Source organism: Lagopus leucura, unplaced genomic scaffold (assembly GCF_019238085.1).
Source record: "Lagopus leucura isolate 7727_CA_CO unplaced genomic scaffold, USGS_WTPT01 Super-Scaffold_100017, whole genome shotgun sequence".
NCBI classification, from domain to species: Eukaryota; Metazoa; Chordata; class Aves; order Galliformes; family Phasianidae; genus Lagopus; species Lagopus leucura.
Window position 1 is genome coordinate 4,633,581 of NW_024962271.1, and position 12,838 is coordinate 4,646,418.

General features: G+C 36.5%; 1 long non-coding RNA gene across 2 annotated transcripts; it reads right to left on the reverse strand.

The window, feature by feature from the left end:
- Nucleotides 1-2,077: 2,077 nt before the first annotated feature.
- On the reverse strand, nt 2,078-7,391 carry LOC122183115. Of its 2 annotated transcripts, none has more exons than XR_006180104.1 (3): nt 7,337-7,391; nt 5,137-5,387; nt 2,078-2,239 (listed from the first exon to the last, which is right to left on the reverse strand). It is a non-coding gene; the product is annotated as an uncharacterized LOC122183115 (long non-coding RNA). The 2 variants fall into 2 exon arrangements; XR_006180103.1 differs by lacking the exon at nt 2,078-2,239 and adding an exon at nt 2,803-2,820.
- Between the last annotated feature and the right edge of the window lie 5,447 nt (nt 7,392-12,838).

Here is a 12,838-nt window from a genome sequence, read left to right on the forward strand (position 1 = left end):
TTTTTTTTTTTTTTTTTTTTTTTTTTTTAAGGTTTCTATGATAAGAAAGTTGCAGAGTTTACAGAAGGCAACCCTCCAAACAAATAATGAAAATCAAACACTTTAAAACACTGACATGGTAATTTAGCTGTTGGACTCCCATTAAGTTTGTGCAAGCATAAGAGAAAAATTTTGCATGCTGCTTCTGAAGTGTAGGTGTGGGTGTACCCATATTTACAAGCGGGCTGGAAACGTTTTAGATGTCAAGGCATTTTTCCCTCCTTTCCACCCTCCATTCTTTCCCATGTTCTTTGAGCCTCAAGACATAGTTGAAACAGTATTATAAAAAAAAAAAAAAACAAAAAAAAACCCACCACCACCAACACTACAAACATATTCAGAATTCAGCCCCTTTCTCTGCCACATCTAATAAAAGCACCTTAAAACTTCCATGGTATTTATTTATTTATTTCCTTCTCCTATTCTCAATAACAAGCAGGATCCAAATCACAGAGGATGACTGGAGATTCTTAAAGGACTGTTGCTATGAGACACCCAGCCAAACTCCACCAGTACTGGAGCAATGGATTGTTTGGATAAACACAAAGAACTGATGTTATAATTTGGTCTCAAATACATGAAAAATACAAGTTTTCTATGTTGTCTGTCAGTGTTCAACTGCACAAAATAGCATAAAAGGATACAACGATCCTCATCTTTAAAATACCTTAAAGTAAAATTTGAACTCTATATTCAAGAATAATAATTATGATGTTATCAAAACTACCACCTTCTACTTTGATTTTCTACCAGCAAATACTCAGTTTACATTTTCTCATCTCCCAGGATACTTGCCAAAGCTGGGGTTGCTCCATACACTGCTTTAAAAAATGAGCAGGTTTACTGAAATCCTAATGCTTGTTTAAAAATACCTCAAGAAGTGAATCAAGGAAATCAGCAAAGCAAGGCAGTCAGCATTTTAACTATCATCTTATAATCATTTCAATAAATTATTTATTACAATCATTTAAATTATTATTGTTTAAAACATTGACAATCAATTTTTTGGTCTTCAAGAAAAAGACAGCTGCTTTAGTAATAAAAAGTAAATTACAAACTAATCAACAAATGTTTTAATTATTATTTTAGAACAAAGTTTTTTGAATCTGTACTCACTCTAACTCTGGACCAGCAAAATATAAAACCACTAAATGCAAACTGAGTTCCTGTTATTTACAAGTGTAGAAATTTTTTTCTGTTTTCCCTGTCTATTGTTTGTAACTATTCATACCTTAACTACAAAAAAATGCAGTAATGGAAGTGCTGAGTAAAGAACTAAAAGAGTTGGGTAGATGCACTTTGCTACATGACTTACAGTTATTTTAAAAATGTATTCTGTGTTAAGTGTGGACTGCTAAAAAAGCACTAATGTTTACAGTGAAGCTTAGGATTTAAACTTAATATGTATTTTTTTTATTATCCTTCTCTGAAAATCAAACATGCCTTAATGTTTTAGGATCTGCAGTACGGATCAGTTACTGGAAACACCTAAAGCTGATCAGTTGACTTCATCACTGAAGCTCCAGGGCCTACCTGCAACCTATTATTTCTTCACTGGTAGCCTTAAGTGGTCACTGAGCAGCCATGTTCTTGTCTGAATGTCACACAGTCTGCCTACACACAAATGCAACTCTCAGCGACTCCCCAGTTTATCTTAACTCCTATGCCATTCATCAGCACATCAAGCTATAATTAGACGTGGCAATTAAACTGCTCAATGACCACTTCAATTGATCACACAAATGCACTTTTAGATGACAATTTTGTTTTGCAAATGAAAATGTTATACAGATGGTAGACACTCAATGCATCAATCACTTCTAATATATTGAACGTAAGGGTGGATGTGCTTGAAAAAAATATCTGAATAAAAATAATGTGGAAAAAAGAAGCCACAAAGGTAAACATAATAGCTGTTGCCTTCTAACTACCAAAAAAAGGTAAAAATAAATAAAAAAAAATCCAGTGATTCCTTTACAGAGATTTCTATAATCATTATGCTGAAGCACAATCATCTTTAAGAACAGACTTGTCAGAAATCTATTGAACAAAGTTGAAAGGAAGAACCTGCCTCCATAATCCAAGCTGCATTAGGTCTGTGCTGAGTCCCAAAGGGGATAATTAGGTTTGGAAGTCTAATCATCCACTATAATAGAGCAGCCTTTGTTCTCATCAAGCAGGACTTGTTTCAGCTCATCATCTGAGAAATGGAAATATTTGATGTCAATAATCAATTGACCTAAAGAAAATATTTTCCACTTCAGAAACTTTAGTTTTTGAAAACAAATAGCTTCTCTCTCTCCTCTTCTCCCCATGCAGCAAATACAGATATTTGTGAGGAACATTTATGATTGAGTCTTCAAATCCTAATGTTTCAATGCATTGCATAACTAATTAGAAAACAAAAGTATAGATCACACAGCCCCTGACTATGTAATACATAGACATGACTTAATATGACTGGATTTGCTGTAAAACTTCATTTGACATTTGTGTAAATTACAGTCTGCTGTTCTCAGGTGAGGAAAAAGAAAGCAACAACATCCCTGCCACCACCCTAACTACTGCAGCCTGGTCAGTTGGAAAACCAATTTGAAACTGGAAAACTTAAATGCAAGGTTTTCCTCTTGGTGCAGACTTCCATACTTCTGTACCAGAGTATCTGCTGAACGGAAACAATCATACACACCGTGTGAAACACGTGTAGCAAACTTGAACCAGGTGACTTTCGACAGGATCTGTACCCTAGCATTAAGCCAACCAGGTCCCAAGGACTTCACTCTGCAACATGTTCAAAACAGTTCAGAAGATTTAGAAAGCAGTAGAGAACTTGTGCTCCAAGGACAGACTGCAGATGTGAATTGTACTCCTACATGTAGTAGCCAGAAATACTACTCGCACTATACTAAAAACAGAACTTTCCAGATGCTCTTTGAACAGACATGGAAGGAAAAAAAAAAAGAAATCAGTTGCTTGCAGAATTCTTTCACGGTTCTAGTGGGGACAAGAGTTTCTAAAAATATTGCATAATGTTGTAGTGTAAAAAAAAAAAAAAATGCTAAAGTTTTTACAGTTGTGATTGCTGCTCCTTAATTGAGTCAAACTCCTTTCTAATTTATCTGACCCACAAAAATAAATGGCAAAAAACCTGAGCTGGAGGTAACTGTTGATTAAAGGTGTTTCTAAGTTCTGAAAGCAAGATCTCCACTACTGAGAGAAGTACACTGTAGATTGATTTTATGGGAATTGCTTGAAAGCAATGCATTCTTTAAAGCACAATTTTCCACACCATTTTATAAATGAGAATACATATATCCACCTAAATAGTTTCTTTTTCTCATGAACTGAAAATTTAAAAGCAAATAAAAAGCATGTTTGGAATTCATTATCACCTAGATTTCTGCACTTCCAATATACCAACGGATTTTATTTGGGATACCAAAAAGAAGAGTTCCCACACACAATGTGCAGAAGATGCACTCAATAAAGAACAGGAGTGCAATGACCTGAAGTTCTGGAAGGTTGGTTGGTTGTTTTTTTTTCCCCCCCTTTGAATTCTTCATAGTACTTTTTTCCTCACAACACATTCATTTCATCACAGTTAACATTCAACACTGGTGCATGACATCTCACACTACTAAAAGAGCTTTTTAAACAGCTCAAGCTTTATATTGTAAAAGAAACTTCTTCAGATGGCACTGTGGCAACAGATTCTATAGAGAAAATCAAGCCCCACTTAAATTTAAGACACCATGGAATCAGTTTGTATTTGTTTGTTTGTTTTGTGGTGAGCAGGACTTCCCTATATATGTGTATAATATATATATATTCATATAGGCAACTGGCTCAGGTCCTCTTTTTATTGCATCATCTTTCTCAGTCTGATGAAATTTTTATCGGATCACCTTGCCATAACACATTGCCTCAATGTCCTCCCATGTGTTCCCATTCCGTGTCAGTCACAGAGTTACTGAGCAAACTCAAAAGAAACCTCATTCACAGCTGATATACTAAGATTAGTATGCATGACTGAATTCTGACTTGAAAAGCAGTCTTAGTGCAGAAAGCAAATCAAACCTGTGTTTCTCAGATTAGAACACTTCCAAAACAACACAATAGTAACCAATGTTTTCTTATAACTCATCTTCAACACTTGGTTAGGTACTCTTCCTCCGCTGACTTTCTCAATTACAAAGGTAGGCACAAAAGATAAAAACAAGCACATGCCATTCAAAATACCAATCCTATATACAATATATTTTTTCCACTGCTAGGAATTTGAACTCTAGAACGTGTTCACACAACATGGAATTTGTAATTTTATGTACTCAAATCCATTTTTAAGCTGCAGCAGGTCAAACTGGGCTTTATCTCTGAGCAAATACTACACTTTCACATAAGTTAAACGTATCAGCACACCTACCTGACTAGAAATGTTGGAAACAATTCACAAGCATAACATCCAAGAGCATTCATCATCAAAACAATGGTATCATGAGGAAAATAAACATTTTCCAATCAGATCTGAAAACAAGTAATGCAGCCTACCAAATGCCCTCAGGTGAAAACAAACAGCTAATTCACTTTTCACAGCTTTTTTTTTTTTTAAACACCTATTCAACATTGATTTCACAGGCTTAATTTACCACAAAATGTCTTTTAAAATATTGATTATTATAATGCACAATTATATCTATTTAATCAGTTAAGACACTGGAACCTAAAAATAACAAAGGATTTATTTTCAAAAAATGATGGGGAATACAATGTCCACTTTTAGGTCTTGTATTTAAGCAAGTATCTTAATTTTAATATTAAATTAAAAAGCACTTCTAAGCTGCTGTGAATTTTATTGTTTTACATGACTATTTTTAGCAGGAGATAGACAAAAGAGGGGTTTTTTTTTTTATGTTTATTTCTTCATAACTGATTAGCTTAGCTGACAAGAAGGCAAAATATCCAATCTCCAAGCTGTCAGCTTTCTCCTGCCATCAACTCCACAAAGACCAAGGAGTTCACAAACCCAATTGCAGCATGAGACTAAAACAGTTTTAAATGCAGTGATGTATAAGACAGAAAGAAGATGCATCTCCCTACCTATTGCATTCCTCCATCAGTTCTCCACGTCCTGGGTTCATGATGCCAATTCCATGATTTCCTCAGCTGCAGCAAGCTTTGCCCACTAAACAGTGCATGGGAAGCCCCTCTTGCACTGACACTTGGCTGGCTGGCTCTCTCCACCTGCACGGGTAGGTCCAGTGGCACACTTCTCAGCGAGGTTCCTTGCTTATGGAATGTATGCTCAGAGAACCTTTGGCAAACAATCTTCCCTGGAGAATGAATGCAGCCTAACACATGGCAAAAGAAAAATATTCCTGTCACAAACTTTCACTTTTTCAATATATAGATTTTAAAATTTAGTTCTGAAAATGCAATATTGATCCTTTGCCTATAACAAGAATTGCGTTGGGAAGGACACAAAAGAAATGGAAAAACAGAAATGAAAAGCAAGGAATGAGTTGCTCATCTCAGAAAAAGATTTTTTCCTGAAGTATTCTTTGGGGCATACAAAATGTACATGCAGCTCCAACATTTAAATTAGTCAAGTGATAAGACTTTACAGCACATTACTTGGCTTCATTTTTCAGATTCATATAACCTGTGAACATTAGCAAACATATGAAAGAACGCCATTCCTACACATGTAAGACTCAGTACTCTCACATCTAGAAGCTCATCCCAGATACTCCCTTTCTGATAGAACATAAGAAGGCTATTAAACAAAATCCCAACTTATACAAAATCCCAATGTATACATTCTGCTTCATCTATTTGTTCCCAATTTATCCCTTTCTTTCAGAAAGAAGGGGTATAGCATATGAAAGGCCAGTTTTCAGAAGTCATTTACCATGACACAGGTCCTAAGTTAATGTCGTTTGCATTTTTCCAGAGTGAAAGAGTATTTAGACCAACTTATAATGAAAAATGTGGCAAGGTTGATGAAAATTAAACTTTGAGGCTAATCCAAGGATAGCTTACTAGTAAAACCTGCAAGCTTAGAGCAGCTTAACTTGAGGATGCTGCTGAAGTGCATACACTGATGAAGCCACAAGTTATTTCCAGTTCACATCAGAATCATTGCCAGGGATTCCCACTGATACTATAAACTGTTACTAATGTTGATTCCTTCTACTCTTATAAGTTTCCCAAAAATCTAATTTCACTTGAAAGGCATTAGTAAAATCAATTCAACATTTCATGTTCTTGAGCCTACAAGAAAAGGAACCTTGCTTTAGTACTTTTACATAACACAGATTTTGGTCTTCTTATTTTCTAATACTGAATAATTCATTAAAACAAACAAACAACCATAAAAGGCTATATTGAAGTGTTCCTTTCCTTCCCTACAATAAATGTTAAGTCTGAGCCACAACATAAATTTCACCTATTAAATATGAAGAAGGTAAAGACAGAGTAATTAATATATGGGACACGTATCTCCAGGGAAAAGGGCAAGAATTTTATCAGAAGTTAGAGATTAACCCAAAATTCTGATTCTCTTAAAAGGGAAAGGCCTCAGCTCCTTAGCCTAAAAAATGAATATACTGGGAGTTACCCAGTATTGAAATATTTAAGGCTGTTGAACTGAAATGAGAAAAATTCTTTAAAGAATTCTTTTTTCTTTAATAGTCATTTTTATATTTATACTCTTTTAAAAAGGAAGAGCTATTCAATGTCTCAATAAACAGAAAATATATTTTAATAGAAAACAAAGAGGCTATGATTCAATAACTTTTTTAAAAAGAGGTTTAAGAGTAGCAAATTCTTTTTAAAGACTAATAAAAATAAGAGTTGCCATGGATATGAAACAAAAATATTCCTCCCTGCCCCCTTGAGCAAAAGTGCTAGTATTTTACACTGCATTTTAAAGTGTTTCAAAATGAAAAAAAAAGGATTTGATATGTATTAATAGTGTAATTACTCTTTAAATTTTCATTAACAGGCAAAAATCCAAGTCTCTCAGTCCCACCTCTCAGTGATTATTTAAATTAAAATCCCCAGTGAAGCTGATAGGCTACTTTTATGAACAGACTGGAGTCCTTTTTCTCCATTAGTGAATGATCTGCTCTGCAAGATGGTTTTTGGCTGAATTCAACATTCCTTAAATGTAGTGAATTATTACCAAAATAAGAAACAGTCTGTTATATTTTAGAGGAGAGGATGAAACAAAAAGGAATAGAAAACAGGCTGCAGGGAGTTATCAAAGCCTATTTGAATATGGAAGCTATCGATTTACCTTTTTGCTCTGACCCCTCAATCCACGGTTTCATCCTTTTGCTCAGCTTTAAATTAACTCAACAGCGCAGCACGGAAAATGAGTCACTGAAAGTATAAAACTTTGACCTCATAAATATCAAAAGAGGACCGCAGGCTGGACACCTGGTGGAATCAACTATAGAAAGCACACGCCCAGGCCGAGTTTTAAACACAGAACTATTTTCTGGACAGAGACCATCTCAGTGCAGGTGAGCTGCTTGCACAGCATGGGCTGGAACTGCCAGCACTGTGCAACTGTATTTAGAAAAGCTTAACACCATCATGGAACCCACAGCAGCTGGGACAGCAATTCCCACCTTTCCTTCAGGCAAGTTTTACAGCACCCATCTCCTCACAGCACCAGTTTCCCAAAGGAGCAAGCCACCACATTTACCAAGAAGAAACACATCAAGTTCACGAGGATGAGAAAAAGAAGGCAAGTGAAACAGCACAATTACACCACAGCTGGAAGTGCAAGGGACTAAACACTGCAGGCACCCATAGCACCCAGCTGCAGTGCAGCAGGCAGAAACCAGCACCTGCTGCCCATCAACTGTTAATGCTTCCAGAATGTTCTGGGTTGCTAGGCAGACTTTGACTTAAAGCTTCTCATATTCTCGTGGTGCCCACTGTGTTCAGCCAATCCCATGCGGCCTGGGGGAAGTGATTTTTTCTGATTGGTGCATTCAAACTCCCCTCAGTGTGGGCTAATCCTGTCCAGCTCTCACTAACAAGTGAGAGGTTGAGGACTGCTGTCTCCTCTCAATAATCCTTGAAGGTGTAGCAGCTAGTGGAAAATTATGCTGGTATGTAAGGGCTGCAGGAGAATGCTGGAGATGTAAGCTACCTGGTGATGCATCTGCAAGCAAAGCAAAGCATAGCATGGAATGGTTGTTTAGCAACTTTCTGTCAGCCAATCATCCCATTGCCTGGGAAAGCCGTGCAGATGCTGAGTGCAGCTGACATGCATCAGTTTTGCTTTTCCTTCCTTAGCTCATCTCTGTGGTGTTTTGGAGACAAGCCATTTTTAAGTTGGGAAAATTCATGGAAATATTGAGATTAATCCATTGATATTTTCTAGACAAGAAAGGAGAAAAAATAAGTGAACATGTATAAAACTGCTCGTACTTTCAGAGAAAAAGGTTGCCCTGTGTCCTTCAGCACAAGCTGAAGAAGCAGCTGCTTCAGTTGCTGCCTGAGAAGCCCTTTGTCCTGCCTCACCTCCTGCTCTTCTCCCCACGTTCAGAGAAACATCTAAACTGCTAACCTATTAAGTTCCATAAGTGAAATTTACCAAAGTCAGAACAAAATTGAAATTGTTTCTGACAGAGAACAACATCAGAAAGCTTTAATGATCGGTGACTTTTTGTTTTTTGTTGTTTTTTTCCCCCTGAAACTGAATTTATCCTGTAGAAAGAGAACAATTACAAATGACCAGTTCCCTTAAAGACAAAACCGTTGCTTGAATCTTTGAGGGGGAAAATGTTGGTAGAAGGATAAATAGAGAAGCTGGAGAAAAATCTGCAGTTGTTAGGCTTAAAGCACAGATAATTTGAGAGGAATACAACTGCTTGGCCTTCAGGGGAAGCTTAGAAGGATTTCCAAGGCACTGGTCTCAGTTTTGTATATGCTTATTATACATAAGTTCAATAGACTGCAGAGGGGAAGCAACAGGGCTGCCCAACTCCTCTTTTTTTTTTTTTGCTGGAAATGCAACACCATTGATTAAAGATAAGGTAGGAGCTTTGGCTGGAAACTTGGAATTTATGGAACATGGAACCAGAGAAATTTCAAATCTCAAACAGAACATATGATTTTTGTCAAACACAGGTGCAAGAGAGATTTTTTCTAATGGAGGGCTTGATGAGGCAATGTGCTGTTCAAGAATGAAGAGATGATCAGACTGCTTCCTGGTGTCCGCTCAGTTCTCAGAAGACCAGAGGTGATCAGCTTCTCCCAGTTAAGTCAGCTGTCAGGCAAACATGAAATCTGATTTCCACAATTCTGCAATCATACAGCTCCTTGGAACTCAGTTTTCTCTATCATTTCATATTTATATGCTGGTGGTTGCCTGGTTTTGAGCCAGAAAATGGCTCACTGTAGAGCTGTAAAAAGGGGCTCTGTTTCACAGGTAGACTTTTTCAGAAAATTAACAGAGCTTAAGCAATACTAATAGATAGGTAATTGTGTAGTTACAATGGAATCAGCTAATTAAAGTAATGCCAAATGGGAAATATCCACTGTTCCGTTTTGGCAAGCAACAGAGAAAAAATTATCCACTGCTTTCATGTATCCCTGAGCCATTTATATCTATAATTCCAGACCTTTTCTCTGTCTGAGCTAAGGATTAAAATCTTTTATGAAAACAGTGTTAACAGAAGAAAAGCAAACAGAATATCTTGGTTTTCAAATGGCAGTTAAGTTCTGAATTTGCAGTCGGGAAAATGGTATCCTCCCACCCCAGTCTAATTTGATCTTACAGTTCTCAGCACATTCTAGCTCATGTCAAGGCCAAAATTTCTTTTTACCTAACAGTGAAATCAGAAAAAAAATAAGAATAAATTAGTTGCTTTTTATGGTATTAGCCTTCAAAGCAAGTATGAAGGAACAAGTGATATTCTTTCCCATCTTTAACTTCAGTATCAGTCACGTACAGAATCAGGACTACACAATTTGTTGACAATTACTGAAGATGCAGAAAAGTAAATTTATCCTATCCTTTTGCTAATGGGAGAATATTTAGGATGAGCATGGTGTCATCCTATTTTCAGAGAGAAACAGAAATAGTTTGGCTGGACAAAAACTCTAAACTCTGGGCTGTGCATTGTCACTTGTGATGGAAAGAGCAAGGACAGAATAGATGAGAGAAAAAATATCAGGAAATGTATTGAATAAGTTCACTAATTTTTATGAAATGCTGTGGAATCCTTCATGGGTATTGTCATGCATTTTAGTAATGGAACAAATATGAAATATGAAATATGTTTCTTCATTTCTTGTATGAAGGGAATGGGAATGATCACTGTCTCTGTTGACCTGGAGTGTCTTTGGTAGCAGCAGACTTTAGGAGTAGTACGATGAAATTTTTTTATGAAGAATCTTTCACTGGATACAGAAGGTATAGAAGTGGTTTTGGTGAAATACTGGAAATCCATTTTCTCTGAGTTTTCAGAGGTAGCCAGACAAGCCATTAGTAAAACTAATGTAGGGCATAATCATACAATAGCAAAAATGACTGCATGACTTAATGCAGCTCTTCCATTTTTCTGTCTCCCACAATTCTTTTGATAATCTTATCATTGTGTAACCATCACAAGCAGCATCACCAGAAGTAATGGTTAGCTATTCTCAGACCACTTTTAAATTATTCACAGCAGCTATGTTTCCATTTCTCTGACTCATTCTTTTAGAAATAACGGGAAGCAGAAAACATGGAAATGGAAGAGTTATGACATTACATTTTTAGATGAAGAGAGAGCTAAAAATTATATAATCTATTATTTCCTTTCTCAGCAATGCAAGAAACATTGTCATCTTACTGAAAAGTTACCCACTGAAGCATTAAAAAACACCAAAATTTGCTCCATTTGCACCAGCGGCTTTTCTTATCATCTTTACCAGAAAAAGGAATGAAGATGCTTTCTAATATGAAAACAAGACCTTTTATTGTATTATTATTTTTATTCATATTAATTCAACTCTTCAGAAAGAGTAGCCTCAAAAGAACAGTGTTTCCAGGTACCTTTCAGTGTCTCATGTAAAGGGAGCATGTCTCTGGGTGTCCCCAAAAGGAACAAACAAACACAAAACTTCAGTACTACTTTCTCCTAAAAAAAAAAAGTAAGAAAATAACAAAAAAAATCAGAGGTTACAAACTGGAAAAAGAATAATTATGACTGCAACACATTCTTTTTATCACAAATCTCAAAGGTCAGGTTTTTTAATTCTTATTTTAGGGAGAGGACCAGGGGCACAAAGCTTGGCAAAGAGCTCTTTGCAAAGAAGCTGAATTGAGGCCTTAACTCAAAACCTATGCACTATATAATTCTGCCATCCAGAAACTGGGTGATTTTAAGAAGATAACAAGTTTTCAGCAACATATATATTTGTCTCCATTAATTTTAATTTTGATTTTAAGGGGTACTTTTAACAAACAAGTAAACTAATATTTCCAGAACATGGAAGAAAGGGAGAAGACAACAAACATGAAAAGGGAATGGGCTGCAGCATGTCTGTCAAAAGAGAATATTTTGAATGATGTCCTCCAAAGGTTGTTTAAATTGGCTTCAGGGCTGCTGGACCATATAGAAATATAGATTAAAAAAAAAAAAAAAAAAAACTTCTAAAAGGATGATCTGTCTGAAAATCTCTATGGTAATAAACCATCGGACAGAGTGCCTTACACAATCTTTCAAAAGCAATTCAAAATGGCTTGGATGCAAGCCAGCTGGACTGGAAGTTGGCTGAGGAACTGCAAACAAATGGTGATGTTACACAGTAATGTATCAAGTTGTCCATTCAGACACCAGAAAGAGCAGCGCTCTGTCAGGTCTTATTTAAAGTATTGCTCTTCTCTGGAAAGTGACAAGATTAAATGGCACCTTCTTTCTCTGTAACTCTGATGTATGTATGTATCCAGTCATATCTAGTTAGTGACAAAAATTTATTCCTATTACGCCTGGGGAGCCAAAATAATTTAGAGTTGACTTAAAGGTGTTACTGCCAGTACCTCATTGAAATAGTCTGCTTGGTTCCAATCAGTTATAATCGTACACTAGGTTACAGAGGAGACAACAGGGGCCTAATTCAGCAAACTGTCTCTTTACTGCTAATAATAATGCTTGAGATGGCGAAAGAAAATCCACCTGTGTGAATCTCAGAATACAGCCTGAGTTTTCCGTACTGTCAGCTAGGTTCCCATTCTGGAGAGTAATACAGTGTGTAAAGACCCATCAGGTTGCAATAACAACTGCTGAAATGCACCACCCACCACCTCAGTGTGCTAATGTGTGCTGCTTGGCCTCAAAAACCGTTCATCAAGCATTGATGAATGTCAGTGGGTACAATTTTTTTCTGCATGGAGGTATTGAATTCCATACCTTTGCTTAATCCATACTTTCACATCAGATGCCATTTTGTTGGACCACCTCTCTACTGCAACCTGTCACATGGCAACCAAATTTAAAGGAGTGTTTTTGAGGAGGTTCAACTTCTGCTGCCCTACCTCCAATATTGCCCCTGATGCCATGGACCAACATTATAAAATAGGAGGCATTACTTTCGGAGCAGCCCTCCTACATTGTAATTGGATGGCCCTATTCTTAGCTGCAGTGGCAGTCAGTGTCTTGGAAACAGTACAAAATTCAGTAGGTGGTATTGATCTGACCTAAAATAAACTAAGCTAAATTATAAAAGTCTAAGCTAAACTCATACAATATACTACAACGTTAAAGGTTGTAACCTATCACATATAATGGATTTC